A 26,333-nucleotide genomic window follows, 5' to 3' on the forward strand; every position below is an offset into this window, starting at 1 on the left:
GCAGCAGGTTGAACACCTATTAAAGAATTTTTTTTCGTTAATCCAGTTTCTGAAGCCTGAATCTTTCCCTCTCTTTCTGTCTCTTTCTAAAATGTGTGTTTAGACAACCAGCATATAAAATGATGGACAAAAAATTAATCACCATACTATTCAACACAATTTAATTATAAACTAAACCCAAATATCACCTGGAAAGGGAAGTTGCAAAACATTAAACAAAACTACACGTTTTCAGTGCAGAGATGATGTCCTGTCATCCAGTGCATTATAACTTGAAGCAATCCATTCTTGACTGCTGGGACATAATAATTATCACCCTGTCAACTTTTATTAACAAAATAGGGAGTAGCTAAATGGCTAATATTGATGTGGCAACTGGAGTAGAAATATGTATTCATGATCATCTTAAATGGGTAAAGTATGATATCCAGAGAGGGTTGTTTTCAAAATCTTCATAGCAGATTGGCACATTAGAGTTGATAAGCATCATCATGTAATATCTAACAACAGGTTTTCCATTAATGTGTTGTTGTTGTTTATCTTTCCTATTTAGGCCAAGTTTAAAGGCTGCAGCTATAAATGCTTTTGTATCATGTCTTTTTAATACACACTAGGATATTGCAGACTGAATGTCATGTTTAGAGTTGTGGTATTATTTTAAGATTTGCTATAGAAGTTGCCAGACACTGTCTACAGAGGATTAAATAAAGAGATGATGTGTATTGTAGGTGTGTCATATTGTCCCCTCCCATTGGGTGTTCTGCCAATCACCAGGCAGCTGTTGAAACTTGCTCATGGGTGTTGACGAGTGTTAGTAACCGCAACAAAAACATCCTTACCGGAAATGCATACACACTAATACCATAATGAATTTAATGATTTAAAAATTCTAATATTCAAAAGTAGTTACGCCAAAAAATTTTAACACATGACAATATTTCCTTAAGCTTCCTGCCTTGACAGCAAACTTTGACTAAAAATAACTAAAGGTCTCCAGGCAAAATATACTAATATATAGGCCCACCACTATTTGACTTATGCTTAAGTAAATATATAGTTCATTGTAAAAATGAGAGAAAACCTATTCCAGAAAATAATTCCACTACAGAATAATCCTGCATGAGGATTTAATTTGTCATAGAGTGAGGGAGCAGCAACTTACTTGCTTCTACATATTCTACATACAATCATAAACACTTAATAAACATGCATACATTTGCATCAGATACTTAAGAGGTTTATGCGTTCACTCACATGGAAAAACGATACCACCGGCATAATTTATTGGCTGAGGTTAGACATGTCACTGGGTCAGGTCGAGGTCTGGAAAGGTCTTATGAAGACCACAAAAACTGCCTCTTGCTGTTTTTGGATGCTGTCAGCCAGCAAAAACAGTATTAGTTAATAGCAGTAGGCTCTTTCAGAAAACAAATTATGCACCTTGCGACAGTGCAAAAAATGTTCAGAATTGATTTGAGGAATATGACATTCAACAGATGTGGTGTCAATGCTCTTATGGAGCCACTTTTGCCTTCTGTTCCTTTGAAACTATTTTGACAAGTTACAAAACAAAAAATTATTTACTGTTATAGTACACTGGATAGGATAATTCCCTGAGAAAGAAAGTCACGACAAAAGAACATCAGACATTAGCAGCCTGCTACGACTTTGAATCACCTGGGAATTTCTCAGAGTGCATCTTCTCATATCGTTAGCTTCATAGCATAAGTGCCTAAGTCATTGACTTAGTCAAATGACTTAGGCACTTATGCTATGAAGCTAACGATATGTACTAATATCAGTGATTCCAACTTTGGGCCTTGCAGTTTTATGACTCTGTGCCAGCTTTTGTGGCACAAGGACACCTTAAGAGGTCTTTTGGAGTTCATGCCTCAGTGGTTCAGAGCTGTTTTGTCAGCACAAAGGGGAGCTACACGGACTTTTTTAACAACTTTTTTTTTTAACTCCAAGTAAAACACATCGCTATACAGTGCCTACCAAAATTTTTTATTGAATCCATATTAAATGAAAGGATGCCCCCCAGGTCATATATTAGATTTAACTTATTCTACATTATATAAAACTTCAGTAGCTGTTGAAAATATTCAGAATGAGAATCTCTGATTATATAAATTGTGTTTACAGTGTTTTGTTTTTTTCTCAAAAGTGTCAAAAAGAAAGCAAGGAGACATAAATAAATAAATGTATTTAGTTTTTCCCAGTGTTATATAGGCCATGCTTTGCAAGTGACCTATGGATTTCATTGCAGGCATAACATACTGTAAATGTATGTCAATAAGAAACTCGAATCAGCTTCTTTTAATATGAACATTTCTCATCTTGACACTTTAAATGAAAAAATTACAAAAATGCTTTCAGTCAAAGAGATGAAGAATAAAATCCACTGTGCTGATTCACGTGTCAAATAATCCATTGTATAAATCTATCACAAGCCATTATGATGCAGCAGTGTGATTTAGACAACTGAAGGTGTTTCTGTGCTAAACTGCAATGGAATGGACGGTGCCACAAAGGGAGAATTTTACATCAGAAAAAATGAAAGAAAGAAAAAAAAAAAACCTCAGCGCTGCAGTATGATTTTATTATTAGTATTGGTGACATGCCTGCAAACTGGTGCTTTACAGCAGTGTGCGTCTGTTTCTAATGGTCTGTCTGATAATTCACACTCCACTACTTTGTCTCCTTTCCACTCCATTTACCAAACATATCTACCTATTCTTTGATATTCCTGTCCTTCCTTTGAATCTCTTCTTGCATGCAACATTTTATCCTACTTTTAATCTTTTACATTTTATCTTGTAAACAAATAAATCAGTGTTGATCCATTTCTTGTCGTTGATTTGTCTTTTGAATGATTCATTGGTTTGTTAGCTTGCATGTTTTTGTGAACTGCAATAGACAGACTTCAAAGTTTTCTCCCAGTAAGCAGTCCAGTAAGCAGTATGGGTCAACAACTAGCCTTCATGTGACTAGTTTTACGTGGATAATTTTAATAGCGTTGGAACGTTTTGGAACTACAGGGAGTGCACCAGGAAAAGGTGCGATCTGGAAAGGTGATGGCCCCAATTCTTAAAAGAGGTAAGTGGCTGATGAGGTCTCTCCCTGTGTCAGATTCAATGCCCTGCCAGCTTTGCTACACCAAACCTAGGACTGTGGCCAGAGCAGCATGTAGTGTATGAATCAAAAAACATTATTAATACCTTTTGTTGTGAGAGTACTTGTAAACATGAAAGGCTTTTCTGGTTTTGTTCAGTTTTGTGCTCTGACTGTGTGAATGTAGCTTTGTATCTGTCATTTTGATTCTCAATTTTTGGCACAGTTGAATACATTGAAAAAGTGAGATTGTATTTACAACTTTAAATGAAATGATCACACAAGTTTGTGTTGAGAAATGTATTAAGATTTAGCCTCACTTCAAACCACTTGCACGTTCAACCAGAGAAGAGGAAGAAGAAGCTAAACGTCTTACTTTAAATCCAAAATAATTGAATTCATGCCTTTTACACTTTCCCAACCCTAAAGTGGTGCTCATCTTGTCCCCGTCACAGACTCAACAACATGGTAAACCCCATTTTGGTTTAAGTATACTTTCAAAGTATTACTTTACTGAAAATATACTAAGAGACATTGACCAGGCATCTGCTCTTAGCAAACTCTTCATCGCATCCAGAGAACTTGAGTTCTGCACAGTACATAGCATTACCTCTACTTGAATGGGAAATGGGCACATATGGCATGTCACTGTTGCGAGTTGATGTTAATCTGTCAGGAAAGCACCGTGAGTTCAAGTAGGATCACAAGGATGTGTGATTAAGCATAAAGTTTAATCTAATCCAATTAGATATGAATTAGGTGTGCGTAAGTCAGCCCATATGGAAAAGATATATATAAATCTTATAAAGTTTGTATCTGTCTTGTGTGAAACTTGTATGAAAAGCATATAAGTGTGAAAACAGATATAAGATCCCTTGAAAAATTATATAATGAAACTTGTATGTTTTGGATACTTACTAAAACAATGTATGAAAGTAATGCGAAAGTGGCCACTTTCATGAGTAATCACACATAAGTTCTTACTATTTCTTTTCCATATGGGAGGCTGTGGCAATTATGTATTACATCTTTCTTAAAGGAATACACAATTGCCACAGCGTGTACATTGTGTTTAAAGCTAATGTGTTTTTTGATCTTGTATGAGATCCCAGTGTATTATACTCCTAATTAACACAAATATCAAATCAGCCAGACGTGTTCAAGACTACCTGTTGAAGTTCAGCAGAATGTGGATGAAAGGTGATTTAAGTGACTTTGAATGTGTCATTGATGATGGTTCCAGACAGGGCAGTCTGAGTATTTCAGAAACTGCTGATCTACTGATTTTTCTGCACAAAAGAGAAAATATCCAGGCAGCGGCAGTTTTATAAGTAAAAATGTCTTGTAAACACTCTTTACACTACTCATCTCTGAATAGACACGCTGAACCTTGATGTGGATGGGCTACAGCTGTATACGACCACACTGGGTACCATCACTGTCAGGAGAAAAATGAGAACATTTTACATCGCACAATAGAACATTGGAATTATGTTTCCTGGTCTGATGATGCTTGATTTCCACTACAAGAATCAAATTGGTTCGGTTACAACCCAGTAAAAGCAAAGTGTATCTGGTCTAAGTAAGAGTATAGATTGATCTGGCATGGGTAGGTGATATCAGGATTGTTTACCATATTTGTATTTGTAATCAAGTCAGTATGACCTTGTTCTTCAGAAAACATAAAACCAAACCTCTTGGAGTGTAGTTATATGTAGTTATTTAATTTATTCATATATGTCGTTCTTTATGCAACTTGGATGGATGTCATGCTCATTGATTTGGACTGAGTAGGCCACAGTCTTTTAGAACTAAAATTCTTTGAGGTCATCTGACTTGAGGCATGATCAGAGGCTCATTTAGCATGACAGAGTTAGGTAGGGGTCGAGGTTAGTGTGACCTCTCTGGAATTCTCTGTTCATCATGTGTTTTGGCTGCTGAAGAAAGGTTTGGGATAACTGACATGTCTCTGTTTGCAGTCAAGGAACAATGTTAAAAACAAAAGGACAAAGTGTGTAAATCTTTTTTTTTTTTTCATTTCATTTCCTTCCTCTTTGTATTTCCTTGGTCACTATCTCATCCATGAACTTTCAAATCCTGCTCCCTCTTCCCTTGCCCATCTCTCCCTTTTGGTCGTGGTAATAAACCCATAGACGTTTCTGTCATGCAACACTTTTGGCACTCATAAAGGTGCCACCTGTTGCTAGTGCATACCAGGACACTTGATGATACTAGTTAGGATACTGCAAACTTGGCGATACTCATTTACTGCCCCCACCCAGTATCCTTTTAGGGTAGCATTAGTTGAGTCAGTGATGCAAGTACTCCACTGTGCAGATATTCACTCTGAGAAATAGTAGGGATATTGATCAGCAGTTTGATACCAATGCACTTTACATCATGCGCTTCATGTTAAAGACTGCAGTCAAAGATTAAAAATAGGGCATTGTCTTTCATTTTTGTAGCACATTCATTCCACATTGAAGAAGATACTGTGAAATGTAGAATAGAAGACAAGAAACATGAAAGGATTTTCTGTGTGCTATAATTCTTAATATGGCCTATCTTTATGTTGGCTTTATAAGAACCTCTAGCAGTTGAATGACTTATTATATAAGAAGCATTTTTAGTGCAACTACAGTGCACAAGTATGTAACTATCACTCATTTCTCTATGTTTTACTTCCAAAGCCAGATGTTCTTGTAATTTTTTTCAAAATCGCCTTGAGCAGTAATTCTCTGGGCTTTCTGAAGGACTTTCAAAGCAAACATAACAGACAACTTGGGAAAGAACCAGTTTTGAATTGTATTGTTAGGCACATTCTTACTGGCAGGGTGTCCCAAAAAATGCACAATTTGTTCCAATTTCTTTTGTTTAATCTATGAAAAATGCCAAGGATAACACAGTTTGACAGTCATAAAATAGTAATTTTGCAACAACAAAGGGGTTAGCAAAGAGCAATTAGCTGAAAAGTTGGCGTATCTTGGCTCCTACCTCAAAGCACACTTCACGCTCTCGATCTTGCATGCTGCACAATAATGTTTAATATTTAGTATTTTCTTTTTTCTTTTTTCTTTCTCAACAGGTGATCCAGGTGATTGATATATGTAGTTTTTTTTTGTCTGCTTATTTTGTTGGTTTTTGTTTTTTGCCCTTTATCCCCGTCCCTGACTTGTGGTAGTAACCTCAGAATGATGCTGCTTAATCATACCTTATGTCATGGTAGGGGGGTTGGGTTGTTGACCCAGTGTTCTGTGTTTTGGACCTTTTATGTTTTGGAGCTTTACCAAACTACTGAAATTGTAGAGTTTTGTAATCCCTGGTAATTTCTCTGCTATATTATTAGAGGTCTCTAGTTTAGTTTTAAGTTACTTCATGGTTATCAGCTTATAGTCCCACTCCCTTTTTTCTGCTCTCTGTGTTTTGTTCCCTGTCTGTCATGTCTCTCGCCCTCTCTGTCGTTCGTCCCTGTTTCGTCTCTGTGCTCTGTGTCCATGTTCTTCTCCCTGTGTTTCCTTTGTCTCCCCCAGTCTGTCATGTGTTTCCATGTTTGTTTACCCCTGTCAAAGTGTCAAGTCTGCATGTCCTTGTCTTAGTTTTGGTGTGTGTGATACTCCCTGTCTTATTTAGACAGTCCCTAAACTCTTGTGCATTGTGTTCAGTTTCGCTTCCGCTGTCTCAGTATGCCTGATTTGGGTTAGTCTACTTTTCTGAGTCTTCTTTGGCCTTTTGTTTTCTATTCTTGTTTGTTTTTTCTCTCAGCCTAAATACTTTTGTTAAATAACACTTTTTGTTAAATAAACCTTATTTCCCATTCTTCTTTGTTTGAAAGTAAAAATGTAACTTAGTTAACCGTCATGATTACCTGCAAACACCTGTGATAGTTTTAGCAAAATAACCAAAATTACACATTTTTGCTACATTTCATAGTAATATTTCCAACACTTGAAAATCTAGGACCAAAAAAATAGTATTATATTATATTACATCACTGGGAAATAATGTATTTTTCGGACCATAAGGCACACCGGTTTATGAGGCGTTCTGTCGATGAACTGGTCTGTTTTCATACATAAGGTGGACCGGATTATAAGGCGCATTAAGTGAAACAAAACAGTCAGATAAGTCAAACTTTACTCAACCCATTCTTCTTGTTTCCTCCACTTCCGTACCATTGATTCATTAATGTTGAATTCTCTCACAGCTGCTCTATTTTCATGTTGCAGTATATTAATGACTAACCTCGTAATGTGGATGGATTATCTCAGTTGTTCTCCTGACTGAAGTTTGTTGTTTGGTCTGTTTACAGCATCCTATCATGCGATTGCATTTGTCCCTAACCCTCGGGAACACTCACATTAACTTTTATCAAGTGGAAAAAAGTTAGCATTCATCCTCCAGCTTCACTGTGTTTATGTTACATCTAACATAGTTGTGTCACTAACGATCACGTAGCACATCATTATATACCAGCTAGTCCAACTTCAGTAACCCTACAAACGTCACTGCTGTTTAGTTTTCTGTCTTCATTTATGGAAGTGATAGCAGAAAGAGGTTTTAATTTTTTCAGAAATCTCTCAGTTAGAACATGGTATATCATGTTTAGGTGGAAACTAGCGAGCTAACTTCCTGCTAACTTCTAACTCCGTTAAATTTAATAAATTCTGTTTTCATGGATGCATGGATGTTAAACTTAATTGTTACACCTGGTAAAACAGCAATGCTGATCATTTGATTAAAGATGAAAGAATTTAGACAGTTTTTAACTCTCAGTGATGCTGCAGTGTTCGTTTGACTTTGGGACCTGAAGCTGACAGAGTTTTGGACCCAGATTACTCCTTAGTACGGTAGCCGTAATGCTCCGACAGTCCATCAAGCGGTGCAGGTTGTAGCTTACCAAAGTTGTACTAAAATATTTTTTGACAGATTTTTGAGATTATAAGGAGCACTGTCAATTTTTGAGAAAATTAAAGGATTTTAAGTGTGCCTTATAGTGTGGAAAATACGGTAAACGCTTTATATACAGCTGTACAGACTGAATGTTTAATAGATGACTGTTTAAATTATAGTTCACAAAAGATTTTGATTTTTAGATTTACAAAGTGTGATGACAGAGCCACAGCACCATCATCTCACCATAATATCTGTGTAAGAAATTACCAAATGCTTACATTCTGACCATGTGACAGTTTACAGTTATATTTTACTACTAATTACTAAATGTTTCTCTAAAAATTAATTTGAGTTTAAATTTATAATAATATAGATTGTAATATATAATAATGTAGATTTAAAATGTTTTAAATGCATCAAATGTCCTCTTGTCCAACCAGTTTTTTTTTAACTGTAAATAGTAAATACATGAAATCTGTCAGAACTGCACATTATCCAATCAAATTTATAAATTGATTATTTGATAGCTTAATTCCATACTAAATTTCTATGTTTTAGTATTTGAAAAGAACATATTTGTGGACATAAAACATTTTGTAATTTATTGATGTTAACCTTTACTTACAACATCTCAGTGATAATCGTTCAGTCTTTTCTAAATCAGCTTCTTTTGACTCTGCAACGAGTAATGCATGTCTTTGAAAGTCAGAATGGATGTCAGGATGTGATTTTGTGTTTCGCAGCTGTTGTAAAGAAATTATGATAATCTTAAATAATTTCCTTTAGTGCAAAATCTGTTTACAAATTAATAGAGATCTGAAATGACTCACAATTTTATTCCTTTTCAGTCATTTGGTAGGTTTACAAAATGTGCTTTGTGGTTAATGTTAAAGCATTCCACATGAAATCATAAGCTTTGGATCTTTTAATGTAAGCTCTGTTGCTCAGCAACTGTCATAATTGCAATGTATTTGTAATTATAAATCTGTTGTACAATGACAATAAAGGGCTTCTATTCTATATATCTGGTTTCCAGTGACAAATAAAGTCATACAAGTTTTTTGGGTTTTTTTTAAGCGAAAAGCTACAGTTTACATATTCTTAAATTCCAGATTTCTGTTATTAATGTGCAGATGTCCAGATGTTATTGATGTTCATTTGCTAGAGGTCCAGTCACAATCTCATAAAAATTCAGTTAAACCTTGGCCATAAAAGTGGTAAATTAGCACCAATAAAAGCTTATGACAACACTGATGCAGCATGCTGGTACTTGATCTCGTCCTGAGACATCCTGAGACTTTAAAATGGGAAAAAAGATCCAGAGAGAATCACTAGAATGAGTATTAAAGAAAATATATCCAACACTCCAACAAAACAGTTTTGTAAATACAGTATTCTTCACACTCTTCAAACAGAAATGGCTCAATGCACATAGACATGACATAATATACAATGTTTAATTAGATACTTTCACAGTAACAGTTTAATTTATGGTCAATTTTCAGACTGCATTCTCTGCTCGAGGGTGTAGCTGGGGTGGAGGGTCTTTTTTCTGTCCTGAACAGTTTTCTTTTCTTTTCTTTTTCACTGAATATTGCAAAGAGTATAATGTTAAAGCTCTTATATTTGAAGGTTTGATCTTTGATCAAGACATGAGATTTATTTATCCTTCTTAATAGATTAAAACAGAATTATGACCAGGTTTTTTTTTTTATTAGTGGCTGTACCTTGTTTTTCAGTGTTGTGCATAATGAACTGGGGTTATATGGAGCACTTTTCTACTGTACTGTACTGGCAGTGGGAGGTCTATCTAATGCAGGGGTGTTGAACTCCAGGCCTCGAGGGTTTGCAGGTTTTAGATGTGTCCTTGATCCAACACAGCTGATTTAAATGCCAAACGACCTCCTCAACATGTCTTGAAGTTCTCCAGAGACCTGGTAATGAGCTAGTCATTAGATTCAGGTGTGTTGACCCAGAGTGATATCTAAAACCTGCAGGACACCTACATCTAGGTGGTAATAATGAAGTAATGATCTTCTATCGGTTTATTCATCCATCTGTCCATTTTCTTAAGTGCTTTTCCAGTTTTAGTGTGATATAGGGCAGAAGTTATATAGGCTTTTTTTTTTTTAAATCTAACTAAATAACCCACATGCTCATATAATCAGTGTTTCCTCACTGACCTGCAATTTCTTAGCAGTCGATTACAGAGTATCTTTGAGATTAATCTTTGAGATCTTGATGATTTTTTATCATCAGCTGGAATAGCCTGACTGTCACCAGTTTCCCCCTGTCCTCTCCTGCCCAGCAGATGATGGATGATTCTGTGGTCTAAAGCATCTGACCCATTTCGACCTGACTCTGCAACAGTAAACAGAGGCCCTTTTCGACATTTGAGCCACAAGCACATTCTTACATGAATGGTTTTATCATTTTTCTGTACCCCCAGTATTTCTATGAGATGCTGCAGCAAACTGTTTATAGATAGACTTAAATCGATACCCTTCACCTAAATGAACATGGACATGAGGTGTTTGTTCACATCCTATATCTATATCCAGTTCATGAAAGCCTTTGCACGCTTGAAATGTATGTGTAAGTTTGTGCCAGAAGCAACACAATTTTTAATTACTATAGGAAAAGTAGCCAGTGTGATTTGGTAATTGGTAGTGAGTGTGACTGATTAAACACAAAAGATTATCAATTACAGAAAACAAAAAAGCCATGACACTGAACACATAGCGATAACATTCTCTGAGCAATGCTCTTTATTTACATCTAAATGAAAAACATAAAAAGCCTGACCCACTTAGATTCAAATACACATATTTTCTCCATGTTCATCTCAATTTGATTTTTCTTCTTAAAAACAGAATGTAAGAGACCTTCTTCCAACAGCAAAGCATAAGGATCACTGGAGCTGTAAGTCTTAAACTAACTAGGCAGGCCCTTATCTACTGGCAAGTAAAGCCGCAATCATTGGTGTTTTTATCAGATATATTATGATGACTTAATATCCACATAGATGCTCATATTATCACCTTTCTGTCAAACATATTTTAGTGAAATGTGAAACCATCTGTCACTGTCAAAAAGAACTGATATTTTGATTAAGAAAAAACACTTAGCATTATGGATACTAATGGCACTCACTCATTTTTAGAATCAGAACCATCTTTATTTGGTCATTTGGCCATGTTTGTGCACACAGACAAGGAATTTGACTCTTATTTATATATATTTATATATAAATATGAAGAGAAAATGAAAGCAATAAATATACAGAGAGTTACAGAGAGTCTTAAACTATAAAAACTGTAACAAACTACAAATGGGTGTGAGTGATAGATAAAAATAGGCTGAACATGGATTAACCTTATTAATCTAATTTAATTGTCTCAATTTTTATGTTTTTTTGAAGCTGATACTTTATTTCTTTATTCTAAACAGATGCAGGTACATAGAAGAAATGTAGATTGTCTTTTATTACAGATAATTATCTATAATAGTTTTTCTTTTTTGTAAAAAAGTTTAATCAGTTGCACTCACTACAATCAGTAAAGCTAATCTTAGAGGCCAGGTGGATCAGAGCAGATCCTGTTGTTCTGGAGTAGGTGAAAATTAGTTCTTGTGGCTTTCTCTTGTGTGGTTTCATCAACTGCATATTCATATAAACTAAGGCAAAGTCTGTGTCTGTAGCATTTACTGTAGCACTTCATTCACTGTGCTCATGTTAAGATACTTCATTAAACATAATGTTGAAAAAAGGGAATTAGTATGTTGCTTTTCTTAGCCTATGAAACATGCATCCATCAGCGCCCGATGAAGGCCAGGGGCATGTTCTGGTGTTTACCGTGTGGCCAGCGGGGTTTAAAATAGTTCTTGGGAAACTGATCGTCAGCGCTGAGCAGCCATGAAATCCACATAGATCATATTTCTACTTAGTGTTTGAATGTGGTGGCAAGACATAAACGGCCCCATCAGCTTTGTGAAATCACATTATGGACTCACTGTTTAAACAGTCATTTAAACTGAAAAAACTAGTCATTTCCAATGCAGATTCCAACATCCAGAGCTTAACATGATTCCTTGACATATTTGTCATTGTTATAGTGTGGACAATGCTGCCACTAGATGGTGTTGTTACGCTTTACTGTGAGGACAGGCTTCCCTCACAACAGGGTGTGAATTTAACACATTTTAATCAATTAAAAATCAAAAGCTGAGGAGTCATGTGGCACAACTGGTCAGAATGTTTATACACTGAATTACAATGCAGTTTTGAAGCTTGAATTCCATTTTGTTGCTGCAGTTAGTGTGACCATGTAATACTGATTGCAGTATAAAATTCCCTTAGATGATAAATAGTGTCTTAGTAATATATATATTCCTAATAGAAAGACCTCCACTTAATCTTTTTTTGTTATGTCCACCTAACCATTTCTCATTTGGATAACATACTGGAGGTGGCACTGAATGACAGTTTATGAATTCTGTTCATATAAAATCAGAATATGGAAAGCTGTCTCAGAAATGACAGAATGATATTATCCATAGACACGAAGTTACGGTTAACTAGACCAAAGCAATCATTTAAATGTTAAATCTGATTTGTGCCTTTGAAACACCTTTGCCAAAGTGTGGAAAAATCTTTGACAGCTGCAGGATGAAAGGATTTTATTTATTTACTTATTCCTTTTTTCCCCTCCAAAAGATCTCGAGGCTAAATTTCAAGCATGAAGCTTTAAAGTGGGAGGTCACCCAGGAACAGGATAAAGCTACTAGTAAAAATGGTTTTTAAAAGGGCTCAGGTGTAGTCGTGCATCCACCTTAATGTGAGAGCCAACAATAGCATGATTCATAGCCGCAACATGAAATACCCTACAGCACACTTTTAAGAAGATTAGCATATCATTCTTTTCGGAGAAAATGATTTCAAGCATCAAACCTCCAAATTGCTTCTTTGTAAAAGCAAGCATTGAATAGGAATACTCCAGGAGTATTTCTCTTCACCACAGCAGGTTTTGGTTATGTATTCTGAAACCCAGGAAAGTACTTCTAACTTCTCTTCAGTCTTGCAAATGTTAAATATGCCCAATCATCCAGAGACCATTATACTGCCACAAGTACAAATTTTATGTGACTATAGGCAAAAATATCTCTTAAAGAATCATTCATAATGAAAATATCATACTAAAGTACATTTGAATCTAACTTGAATTTAGCAGTATATTTATTGAGAATCAATATACATTATTTCTACTGATAATATAACTCTGCCTACCATGTGCGTGCATTAAAAGCAGCGACTATACCATTTGTCAGATATTTTGAGCCAAACAGTGACACCTTCTTGACTTTTAAGGATGGCCAAGTCAGTGACATAACTGCAATTCCAAATGATGTCTCTCTTGGTAAATACCAGGCTGCAGGCTACAAGACTAAAAACTGGCCATAGTCCAGGCCTGGCAGAACACCACCAAGGACCAAATGTCAGCTGTCCTCACCAGGGGCGGAGCGTGGGGGTGGCTTACGGGGCTTAAGCCCGGGTTGTTTTGTCAGAAGCCCGGGGTATTTTGGAGTGTAATTTTTTCATAGTTAGATGCCTGGCTGACAACTGTATAAAACAAAAAGTACACACAATATTCGAAGCACATAGTGCACACTGTGGGAATTTACGACTGTGCGTGAATCCCCCCCTGATATTGGTATGATCCAAGCTCAGGCACTAAGCGACTGAGCGAGGGGGCGGGGCAGCTGCTGCCCGTGAGTGCGCTGTTGGAGAGACGGAGCCAGCCATACTAAGGAGAGCTTAAGTTTGACCAGGTACCAAAGCAAATCATTCGTACTGTACAAATAATGTAAATATGACGGTGCATCACGAAAGATTGATATGAAACTGATCACTTGACCAATATTACGTTACTTGCTCTTCAAGTGACTCAACAAATGGCGAAATGAAAAGCCGAACAAATGCTATTTTTTTTAGAGTCTTAGCTTACGTGTGTTTATTTCATATTTTCAGTTCTTACCCTCCCCGACTAAATCGGTTTCAGTTATGTACTGAAACATAAGAATGGACATTAGAGGGTTCTTTCAAAGAAAAAACTCAGGTAAATGTTATTTTATATATTATGCTTTGTATGTTGTTCAGTATATTTCTATGCAAAACAAGAGGGATTTCAGTACACAGCAGGATATTCACATTTGTAACCAGATATTTACATACACTTTAGGGAGAAAACATAAAACATTTTTACTGTACAACATCAATTTAGAGTAAACTTTTGTTTTAGATAAATATTGAAATATATTTTGAATTAGTTAAATTTCAGAATAAAGAGAGACAGAGCTATTTTTATCACTTTCATCAAATTTAGGAGTACATGTACACTAAATTTATTTTTAATTAATAAGAAAACTCCAGACGATTCCATTCTGAGCTGAAGAAGCTTCTGATAGGTTAGTAGAGTCCATGTGAGTAAATTGCTGGCACAGCTGTGGATGCATATAAGGCAAAACACAGAGCCTGTTTCTTTGACATGGGAAAATCAAGAGATATCAACCAAAACACCAGGAACAGAACTGTGGAGCTCCATAAGTGTGGCTCAAGTTTGAATACAATTTGGTGCCATTTGCAATTAAGAAATACAGACAGTTTCTCTCTTTACTCTTAAAGTTAACAAATATGTTTTTATATTTATCAATCTAAAAAAAATAAACATTTAGTCTGATTTGATGTTACAATTAAAAAAGTGTTTTTATCTGAAGAGTAAATATCTGGTTTCAACTGTATATTTGATGATTGTCAGCACAAAGAGGGAGAGAGAGGAGAACGAGGACAGAACAGATGAACAAGAGCAGGTGAGACACACATGTTAGTCAAATGGTTGTTTACCAAAAGTATCACCGTATCATAGGTCCTCATGTATCTCGTACCTAGTGTTTCTTTTTAGGTTTGTTATTTTTCAAATTCTGTATTTATTAAGTTCTGCAGGCTTGTTTGCACAACAAGGCTGAATAATTATATAAACTTTTCTCAATCTAAATAGTGGACTTTGGTAGAATTAAAAAAATAAGTGTAGTGCAGGTCTATGAAGATTTTTAGTGCTATCATCTAGTTCTGATTCTGGTTCTGTCTTGGATAAGTCCTCAGTAGTCCTGATTTTGAACTGTTGTAGTCCTGTTTTTAATTCTGGATCAGTTCTGGGTCTGGTTGAATTGGGGTTTAGTCCTCGTGTCTTGATGCAGCCCTGACCTTGTTCTGCCTTGCTGCTTAATTAAAAAACTAGTTTAAGGTGTCCTGCACATGTGATATATATTTTTCCCTATATGAAGTCATTCTTTTTTGAACAGAGCCTATTAATCTTTCAGTCATTTCTACACCCCCCCCCCCCCCCCCCCCCCAAAAAAAAAAAAAAAAAAATCCCACATGCATACTACTCTTTGGGCTAAGCCCCGGGTGTTTCAAATGTCTGGCTCCGCCTCTGGTCCTCACCAGAAAACAGCAGCACTGGCGATCAGTTTTAAAAAAATGAAACCACAGATAATTGTGTTCTTGAAAAGAAAACTATTTAATCATGACATCATTAGAACCTTGCAGATATCCACTGAAATCCAGGGTAGGGAGATGAAAGTCTTTGACTCTGGAGACTGCTGTTTTCATCTTTTCTCCTACCAGCAGTCAAAGTTGGTAGGAGACAGTTTGCCTGTCATGTTCGAATAGGTGTATAAACAGAGTTTTCTCTCATTGTGTGTTTATACACCACTTTGCATTTAATCATTAGTTATTATTAAAATCTGGCTCTCTTCCACTGTGTTTCTTTTGTTCAATCTCCCTCTCTTTATCTCTTACCAGTCACAACAGATGGCTGCCGCTCCCTGGAGCCTGGAAGTTTCTTCCTGTTTAAAGGGAGTTTTTCCTTCCCGCTGACACCAAGTGTGCACTTATGGGGAATTAGCTAATTGTTGACAGATTGTTGATTGTTGTAATTTGGCACTATATTAATAAAACTGAATTGAATTGAATACCATTAAGATATTGTGAATACAATATAATTTAAATGATTAGTGGTTCATTAATACTATTTGTACAAGGTGATTAATAATTATTAACTTAATATAATCATTAAACTATTAAGTATGCCTTTATTACTTTTTAAAAATGCAGCTCATATAAAACACACACCCTGCCACAATCTGCATACTTTGTATATTTGACTGAAGTAGACAAAAACATTATATTTGTGTGAACAGCTCACAAATATTAACATAACATTAAGCAATGATCAATAAATTCCTGTAAAATAAATGTACCTTTTTCCATCATGTCTTTAGCAGCAGTTTAGTTACCCCTGTGCTAAATTATCCCCACAGGATGTTTGTCTAGATGCACATCAACTCTTAATAGGGTGGAAATGCATGTTAATTGCCATTCTTTATACCTGATTTTCTGTAAATTACATCAATATTTATGGAAAATGTGAATGGAAAGTATATTCACGTCATTAATTTCAATACATTATTAAATATAAGTCAGTGTATCAGATTCACGGCTACTGCATGGCTGCAAGCAAATGCATATAGGATGACCTTGTTTGTGCATATCCATTAAAGGATGGTAAATGTTCATCATAGTGCAGTGATGGGATACTAGAACTGAGCTTGTTAGCCTGCCTGATACCCACCTACACTGACAGACAAACCATTTTTGTATTGTGCTTTTTGGTATATATCACAGCCAAACCCAAGCACCAGCAAATAAGCTCAGGCAAAGCAGTAATTTTTCATATGATGCTTTGCCATTATATATATCTCTGTCTTGGTCACCATAAGTCTTACTTATAGTAGCTGTTTAAGAACTGCAGTGTTACCAGAGACAGGAGCGATAACTCCAATGTAATAATGGACCTCTGCACAGCCACGATGACAGACGAGCCCCTGTTGTGGGAATATATTCTTTTTTACACACTCCTTTCTTTAAAGGACCTTCTTGTTGAAAACCTCATGTGTGAGAAAACTCAAGAGTGAAATCCTCCACACAGCTACTCTATGTCTGAGCTGACCAAGGCTGTAACTATGCAGAATAATTTATTGTCTCTTAGTACTGGAGAATTCTCTGCAAATATATTTCTTTCACCAGTGGTGAGCGCATCTAACTGAAGTGCCAGAATCAAAGCCATGCTGGCAGCTCTCAGGCTAACAACGTTGGTCTAGATTTAAATATCAATATTTATACATTTTGTCCAGATATTCTTGGTGATCATAATGGTCCCTTGACTTTTCATCTAGCACAAGCCAGTAGTAGCTACTCATAGTGTGTGCAGCATACGTTCTTATTTGTTCACCATATTAGCGACAGTAGTAGAATTTGTTTTCTTTACGAGGGCTAAGCTATAGTGCACCTTTAATGGGAACAAGGCAAAATCATGATTGAGTGGATATGCAGCATTAACATATCTTGCTAATAATCTATGCACTTTAGCATAGTTTAATATCATGGTACTTATTGCTCAGCAATATCATAGTGTCTTTAACTACACTAATACTGAAACTAACAGGCCCATAACCCCATGCTGTAGTTAGCTAATATTAATCCAGAACTAGCAAATTAGATATTTAATAAATGTTTAAGTCATGTGTTTCGCCTTCAAACAACAAAACTGCTGACCCGTCCATATTTTCAATATGCATAACCTTTGTCCATCCATGTATTCCTGTTAAAACAAAATCTCCACATGACTTTAAACATTTCCTAGTCTAAGAAGTGACATTAAAAACTGAGTTGGTGTTTTCCAGCATGCTTGAACAGTACTTTGCCTTAAACTACTTTTACTCTAAAGTTATGACTGCTAAATAGACAATAATGCAAATAAAAAACATTAAAAAAAAATCAAACACACTTTAAAGCACACTTTAAAAAAATAAAAACAATTACTGGTTAAAACTAATAAGCGAACACTAGCATGCTAAACCAAGTTGCTAAAAATGGTTAATATTACATCTGCTAGCCATCATCGATTGTAATAGTTGTAATCATGTAACTTCACTGGTATATACAATCCTATGCCAGCATAGGCTTACTGTGGACTTACTGCCAAAAAAAATTCTAACTAATAAGACTGTAACTTAAATTTTCCTTTCTGTGCAAATAGTTTCGAACGTTAGACCAGCTGTCATCACTAAACTTTTCATTTTCATTATGTCTGGTCACATTCTGTATCATTCTTTAAGTATGCTGCTACTGAAATTGGGCCTCTACTAGTATAATGTTTCCTTCTTAAGTCATTTCTTTTTCTCTGTTGTGGCCATTATTTGGCGCTCAACAGCCTTATCCTTTGCTAGGGGAAATAGTGGTCATCATTTAGGCTAATATCTTAAGGTCCCCATCTCTGGCTCTGCAGAATGCCATCCATCTGTCGATGAGCTACCTCATGAGCCTCATAGTAATATTCCTGTGAGATACTTACCCATCTCTGCTTCTTCATATGGATCAGGTGAAGACACAGGCAGTTGCAGTCTGAATGTAAAAACAGGTTAACTTTTGTTACTTGAGCCATGATACCAGTTGAGCAGATCAGGCATGTAAATCATGTCTGCTGGTTATGGATTTGTATCACAGCTTAGTCAACTTGCTGTTAGTCTGAAATAACCATACAGTTGGTTACAAAAACATTTATACCAGTTACTATTTTCGAATTCAGTTTTGACCAAACTGGACTTTGGCAAAGGAAGTCTGCTTTTTTCTAAAGTATGATGGATCGGCTGCTTAGGAGGATAAAGACTGTTTGCGGAAGAAATTAGACAGGAAGGTAAAGCCACAGACATAGTTGTATTTTTTATGTGGAATAGAATTGCTCAGTTATTTCTTTCTGCTGTCTGGGCTTTTTCCTGGCTGTGGAAACAGCCAATAAGAAGTAAAAAAAAACAAGTCTGATTGTGCTGTATTTCACCTTCCATCATAATAGCCATTTATCCTCCAGTCTGGCTGATCCAGCTTCAAACCTCCCTCACTGTAACTATATAGGAAAAAACAAACAAACAAAAAACCCGAATAAAAATAGCAATAGGTCACTAAACCTCACTAAAAAGGTGTGTGAAGAGTATGATCAGCTAAACGTTTACATGCATTTTAGATGTTATATTGCATCTCCACATCTGTTCAGTGCAAGTAGGTGTGAATGACAAGTGTAGCCTCAAGGTCAGGGGGTAAGGAACCACAATATTATGTTATTGTAGAATACACTGAAAACGTCTCCCCAGGCTTTTCACTTGTCACACTGTATGAGCGGCAGCGCTTCATTTTTTTTAAAAGCTCCTCCAGCAAAAAAGAAAAGGAGCAAAAGTATAACATTAATAAAGAAACTCCCCTAAATCCAGGTTTCCTGTGGATGATTCTCCCACAAGGAACTGACTGTGACTCATTACTCAACAATGACATTGGCTGTACTGCTAACACAGACATCTCAGTGTACATAGAAATCAAGAGGCTAAAACCTCAACTGTGCCAGCCCTTTCATCATCACTCACATTTCTTCTCCATTACCTGTTATCAGCATGCTAGTGTCATGTTACCAGTATGCTGTACATGCAGTTTCTCTTTCATTTTGTTTAACTACAGCAAATGTATCGTAAAGCCAGACTATGGAACTGCGAGTTTCAGTAGGTTTGTTAGTCAATATTAAAACTAAAGTTCTATTTCAAGTATTTAAACCAGGGCCCTTCATCCATCCAACTTCCTCCATTCATTAGCTTATTACTTGCTAATTTTAATTCTACAAGAATTGCCAATAAAAATGTTGAAGCGATCCCCTACGGTCTTAATCCTTTTAAATATGAGTATTACTTAATTTGTGTATGAAGGGGGAAATAGTGTAGTTTCTATTCTCTATTCTATTCTATTCCCTTTCTATTCTCCTGGATATGAATGAAATAAAGTATCATCCATTTTTATAGGTCCTTAAAGTAGAAAAAGAGAATCTAGTTACAAATGAATGAAAAGCAAATTAAATGGAAATGTTAGAGTGAGTCATTGATGTGATCCACTGGTGCAGCAATAACTGCAGGTTACTGTTTCCAGCAACTAACCTCAGATGAACCACTTTCATGCTGTCCACCAACTTACTGGGTTAAGGTCAGGACTTTGACTCAGACTTGATTGTGTAAAATGTTTTCTTTATTCTTCCTCAAGCATTTTTTGGCAGAACAATGTGAAAACTGAGGGTTATTGTTCTTCTGCATGACTCACTTTTTGTTGAGATATTTATACTGATGGTTTTTTCATTTTTTTTAATAGAATTCTCTGATATAATTTAGAATTAATTGTACCACCACAATGTTTTTTTTCCTCTCTCCAAATGTAACACTTCTAATTTAAACTAAAAGGTTCTATTTTGTTTATGTCATTATATTCCATGTTAATGTTATTCTATGCTAATGCCTAGTGTATCATATTAGATATATGAGGGGTTTTTTTGGTTTTTTGTTTTTTTTTAGCTTTTGTGACTTCACAATATCGTCATGTTTGTTCCCCCCGAAAAATCAAAATAATCAAAATAAGCAATACATTGCGAAAAAAAGAGCTGGATGTAGCAAATATGATACAAATTAAAACTGATATATATAAATTAACAGTTATTATTATTTTTTTAAAGATTCAAAACTACCATTTCAAAAAAAAAAAAAAATACAACTTTCTGGTAATTTTTTCATGGTTCAGGCTTTTAGGGTTAATTTGTATACACACTGGTGCCTGTAAATTGGTGGAGTCCAAACTCCAAGATGGTACCCTTTCCAACCTAATGAGTACCAACAACTTTTTTTCTGAGATATCTACTTTTCCTGCCACAATATACTTCCAAAATCTTGAGTTATGAAATTTTGATTTATTTATTTATTTTTTAGATTATCTGTCTATAAATGCCCACTGCTCACTGCTGTGAAAGCAAAAAAATTGCAGTCAAGGATTTGCAATAGCTAGCAATGAGTCTTTCGCATCACTCTGGAGGGGCGTTGGCTGGCTGTTTTTAAAGAATTGTTTTAGTTCAGTCACACTGGACAGTTTTCCAGCATTGACAGCTTGTTTAAAGGGTTCAAATGGGTAATTGTGTATATGTAAAATAAAGGTCCCCCCTTGCCCTGCGAGGTGGTCTTTATCCTTCATCCTTGGGTTTGCGCCGTATCTTTGCTGTTCCTTGGACTGCCATGATTAGTGCCTCTGTGCTGTCTTTCAATCCAGCTTTATCTAGCCACTGGTAGGATTTCTGGATGTCAGCCAGTTCTTCAATCTGCCGGTGATGCATGCCATGCAAGGGCCTGTCGTGCTCCTCTTTTTTCTCAGGTTTTTTGCTGCCTGAGGTATTCACTAAGCACATGGTCAGTTGTAGCCATCTTCCATGCATGCTAAGGAGTTTCTTTGTGTCGATGTCAGTTGCTCCTCTGTCTCCTCCTTTGGCCAGCTTATTATCCCAGCAGGGTATCTGATCACTGGTAGGGCAAAGATGTTGATTGCCTAGATCTTTAGGACTTGCCTGACCCTCTGCAGGTATGTGGTGGTTGCAGCTTTCCTGGCAGTTTCATCGTGGTTCCAATCTGCCTGTATGATTCCAAGGTACTTGTAGCTGTCATCTACAAGTCATCTACAATCTTCCCTTGTAGTAGTACAATGTCCTCAGTTCTGAATACCTTCCCTGTCTTTGTTACCATTGAACTACACTTCTCCAGACAGAATGACATTCTGATGCTGTTGTTTTATATTCTAGTGGTGTGAACCAGTGAATCTATGTCTCGTTCACTCCTGACTTACAGCTTAATGTCATCTATTTAGAGGAGGTGGCTGACAATTCTCTGTTCCGTACTTGGTATCCATCTTGTCAGTAATCTCACTGAGGGGGACTTGTGCGACTGGTTTGAAGTTAGCCTCTAGTGTTGTTTGCCACATCCCCATCAAATTCCTGATGACAGCTGTTATGGTCCTGTTGAGGTTGTTGAATTGAAGGCATTCCAGGATCCATATGTGGGACATTGAGTCACAGGCTTTCAATCCAGGTGGGGCACAGGTTGGTAAGCCTGATCTTGCCGCTTCTGGTGACTGCTTTATCTACCAGTAGCTGATGTTTCACCCTTCTGGTGTGCCTGCCAAGGCCTTTCTGTGCTATGTATTGATATGAGCCTGTTCATCTTAGCTGCTATGATGCCTGACAGGAGCTTCCATGTGGTACTGAGGCAGGTTATTGGTCGGTAGTTTATGGGATCTGTCTCTTCTGGGGATCCTTGGGGATCAGGACTGTCTGACATTTAGTTAGCCATTCCGGGTGTCTCTCTTCCATTGGCAGCTGGTTCATTTGTGCTGCCAGACGCTCACGGAGTCCACTCAGCTTCTAACCAGTAGGTGTGAATCATGTTGGGGCCTGGTGCTGTCTAACTCTTCATACTGTAGACCTTTTCTTCTATGTCTGCCACTGTGATCCTTAGACTAAAAAAAAAATCAGGAAGGGAGCAAATACTTTGTACTTCAGATCAACAGAATATAACATTTCATCTCATGAGATATTATTAGGGTTCTATTTATTTGGGTTCTGTTTATGAACTTTTTCCCTACTGGTTTTCTCTATATCTATTCTAGTTTTAGAAGTTGTGTGTAAAGATGTCACACAGAAATAGAAAAGAAATGCTCAACAGTTTATAAAAAGAACCCTTTTATTTTTTAATTTAGAGCCAGTCAAGTAGTACACTCAACAACATGATACACCAGTTATGACAATAGTTTGATGGCTCTCATTCCCACCTCATCAGATATGAACACTTTTTAAGGATCCCTTGACATCTCATGTACCAGTATACTGTATAGGCGTAATCATAATTCCACCTCAGTCCACATTTCATATTTTTTTAATACAAAATCTCCTTATAAACCCATAGAAGTTATTTTTACTGCCTAAAACTAATCAATTAATTTGGGTGATGTAACTTAACGACCAAACAGGATACCATTTATGACACCTCTCCAGCATCCTAATGCAGACTTTTCCTCTGTGGTGTACAATACTGCTGCAGCCGGTGCATGAAGGCATCCAAGCCAAATGACACCTTGTACATATTTCTGCAATGCCAGCAGTATCTGAAACAATGTGTATTTGACACTCTGAGCTGAGAACACATTATTATAAAATATAAAAATAAAATTGGAAGTAATACCATTGAATACTTTTAGATTTTAAAAGATATCATTTTAAAAGGTCAAAACACGACAACCTGCTAACAATAAGACCTCAAATATCATGTAAAGGAAACTCTTTCCATGTAAAAAGACTATTTAGTGTTGATAATAATACTTTTTCACATGATAATACTTTTCTAGTCTATAGATATAATGCATCAGTTGCTTTTTAATTATTATTTCCAGAAACACATAACTTATAGTGCATGTATACTTCTGAAATATTGACTAGGAGAAAAAAAATACCAGCATGATTGCATGAAGTTATCATGTTTGTTGCAAATACAATATTGAAGCCACAAATAAAAGGATGTCAAAAACTTACCAAAAGACACAGGTTAATATTCATCAGCGAGACTTAATAAGGTATGAATTCTTTTGTTTTTGATTTTGCTGATTCATCATCATCATCATCATTATTTGATCAAAAGCCTCTCCATCACTGTGTTTTATTTAGCACCCCATGCTTAACAATAAACTTGTAAAACTCTGCACTACTAATTGCCACCACAGCGATACTAATCAGAGGGGCATGTGTTGTTTTTCAACAAGGTAGGTGTTTTATTTTTTTAACAGCACAGAGAAAATACTTTTCCCTAGGGATCCAACCACCACAGCTACCTGTGTACTCCATCCTTCCTGCTGAATACGAATTTCAGTGCCTTCATGAAGGGCAATTTGACAGTAATTTGTAAGGAAAGGGACAGTATTAGTCATTTGAATCACCCACCTATGTCTGTGGATTATGAGTCATGAGTCCATCTGATGAGGTTCATTCATTTCACTGTACATGTAAAACGAAGCTACATCTTCCTCTTGTGATGTTTGTTCCTTGTCAGTGTCTTCCGTCATTAGAGCAGGATAAAAGCAGTTTGTCAGCTTCAAGGACTCTTGATTATACTAAAATAAAAGCAGCAGGAAACCTCGCCAGAGACCTAACAGACTGAGCAGTGAATTTCTTTACCCAAGCATCTGCAGTCTGGAAAACAACAGTACCTTTTACGCGTCACTCAGAGTCTTTTGTCAGATAATATGAGTAGGTCATACATTTTCACAAACAAAATGTTCTTTGTAAAGTAACTAATAAGAATCATTGAGGTTTTAGGACATCTTGAAGTGTTGTAGCCCTTACCTGCTTCTATTTAAAGCCTGCTCACTTAAGCATATAGTTCCATGAAACCGATTCCATGATAAATGTATATTCTATTCCTTTTAAGCAATTCTTAAGATTTAAGCAATGAAAAGAGGTTAAATTATCTAATGCAAGTTGTAGGTTTTTCTTGTAAAACCAAAAGTGCTGCTTATTGTAGTTGTCAGATAATATACCATTAATCCTTACAGCTATTGAAAACATAGTCATTTTTCAGTTATGATGGGAGGTTAAAATATCCAGCCACAGCGCACTGACTCACTAATCTGTTTACAGGTAGAATATGTCTAAACACAGATATTGATTTATCTGTACTCTAAAACCTTTGATTGAATAGTGACAGAGTATAGACTCTTACCCAGTTGTGGTTTAATCTTTTCTCCTATCAGCACTAAGCATACATGTTGTAGTAGCAGCCAGACACACAGTTTATCAACTGTCCTTCAATTACTGTATCAGTCAGCAGGTCGCGCATGTCAGAACCCAGTGGATTAAGAGTATGTTGTAGAGCAGTGGCCCCCAACCCCCGGGCCTCGGACCGGTACCGGTCCGTGAATCGTTTGGTACCGGGCCTCGAGATTTGAGGCTCAGGTGTGAAATGTATAGTTTTCAGGGTTTTTATCGGTTTTCAGCGTTATTTTGTTTATCGTTTTTATCGTTTACTCGGTTTTCCTGGGTCTTTTCACGTGTGTTATGAATAAATTTTCTTTTTTTCGGTACCGGTACTAGTTTTATTTTGTTGTATTTATCCGCGACACCTTAAAGGCCGGTCCAGGAAAATATTGTCGGGCATAAACCGGTCAGTGGCGCAAAAAAGGTTGGGGACCGCTGTTGTAGAGGCAAAAAGGAGGGCACAAAATAAGAACTCAGGGAAAACAGAAGTGGAAAACAGAACTATCTGTTCTGAGGTTCTTAACACGTATTCCCTGTACTACCTCTTAAGTAAGTCTATAGGAGGTAATATCTATTGGCAGTGCAATTTTCAGACTGAAACCAGACAGAGAGAGTGTCCAGGAAAACACATGTCAGTTGTCACACCTTATAAGACTGAGTGGAGTGATCTGTAGTGATTATCTACTCTGCCTAAAGACTTACACATATGCAGAGCAACTTCCAAGACTTGTTTCCTTGAGTGCTCTCAACAATTCTTTAGAGTGCATGCTATGAATTGCTCCACAGTTTTCTTTGGAGTCTTTTGCACTGCTTAAGAATTTGTATCAGAAATTTTTGAAAGGCTGATTATCGTTGCCCTGAAAGCTGTTACTAGCATTAGTTTGGACAGTGCAAGCATTTTCCATAGAATTATGTCTTCATTACTTATGAATGCAGCTTCCCTGTCTACCGACATGGGAAGCTGCATTCATAAGTAATGAACAGAATAAGTAATGTACAGAATATTACACTTCTGTAATATTACAGATGTGTAATATTACACATCTGGTGCTAACACATTCAATTCATTCAATATATTTAGACATTCATTCAATATATTCATGGTAAGACTGCACACCTCGCAGGTTTGATTCCTGACCAGGGCTTCTGTATCCAGTAAGGGTTCTAGCCTAGACCCCCCGTGCTAACCAAGCCTACCTGTCACATGAGGCATTGAGGAACCAGGACACTCTGATGAGAAGTGGGCTACTGGAATAAGATGGCGTCTGTGGGCAAGAGATGAAAATAGGGCGCTGTTGGAATGCTACTATGCAGTTGTAATTGGAGCACTGAATCCCAGGCTAGGCGAGTGGCTCCAGCAGATCCCAAGAACAACATTCGACATTCCCGTCCAGAAGAGTGCAGTCCTAGGTACAGCTGCGCAGGATACTGAAGCTCCCAGGCCTCTGATAGAGGACCTGAGCTTGAAGGACAGAACGCCCACAGGGGGTGAGAGGACATAGAGAAAGAGAGAAGAGAGAGCCTGTTAATAACAAGACTTTTAAGACTATGGGCTTTTCTTTTCAA

General features: G+C 36.6%; 1 long non-coding RNA gene across 1 annotated transcript; it reads left to right on the forward strand.

Moving 5' to 3' along the window:
- Positions 1-13,513: 13,513 nt before the first annotated feature.
- Positions 13,514-15,092, forward strand: LOC309705965. Its single transcript, XR_014276648.1, has 3 exons — positions 13,514-13,833; positions 14,033-14,120; positions 14,820-15,092. It is a non-coding gene; the product is annotated as an uncharacterized lncRNA (long non-coding RNA).
- Positions 15,093-26,333: the final 11,241 nt, after the last annotated feature.

The sequence above is a fragment of the Aulonocara stuartgranti genome, assembly GCF_965226115.1.
Source record: "Aulonocara stuartgranti genome assembly, chromosome: 5".
In the NCBI taxonomy this organism is placed as follows: Eukaryota; Metazoa; Chordata; class Actinopteri; order Cichliformes; family Cichlidae; genus Aulonocara; species Aulonocara stuartgranti.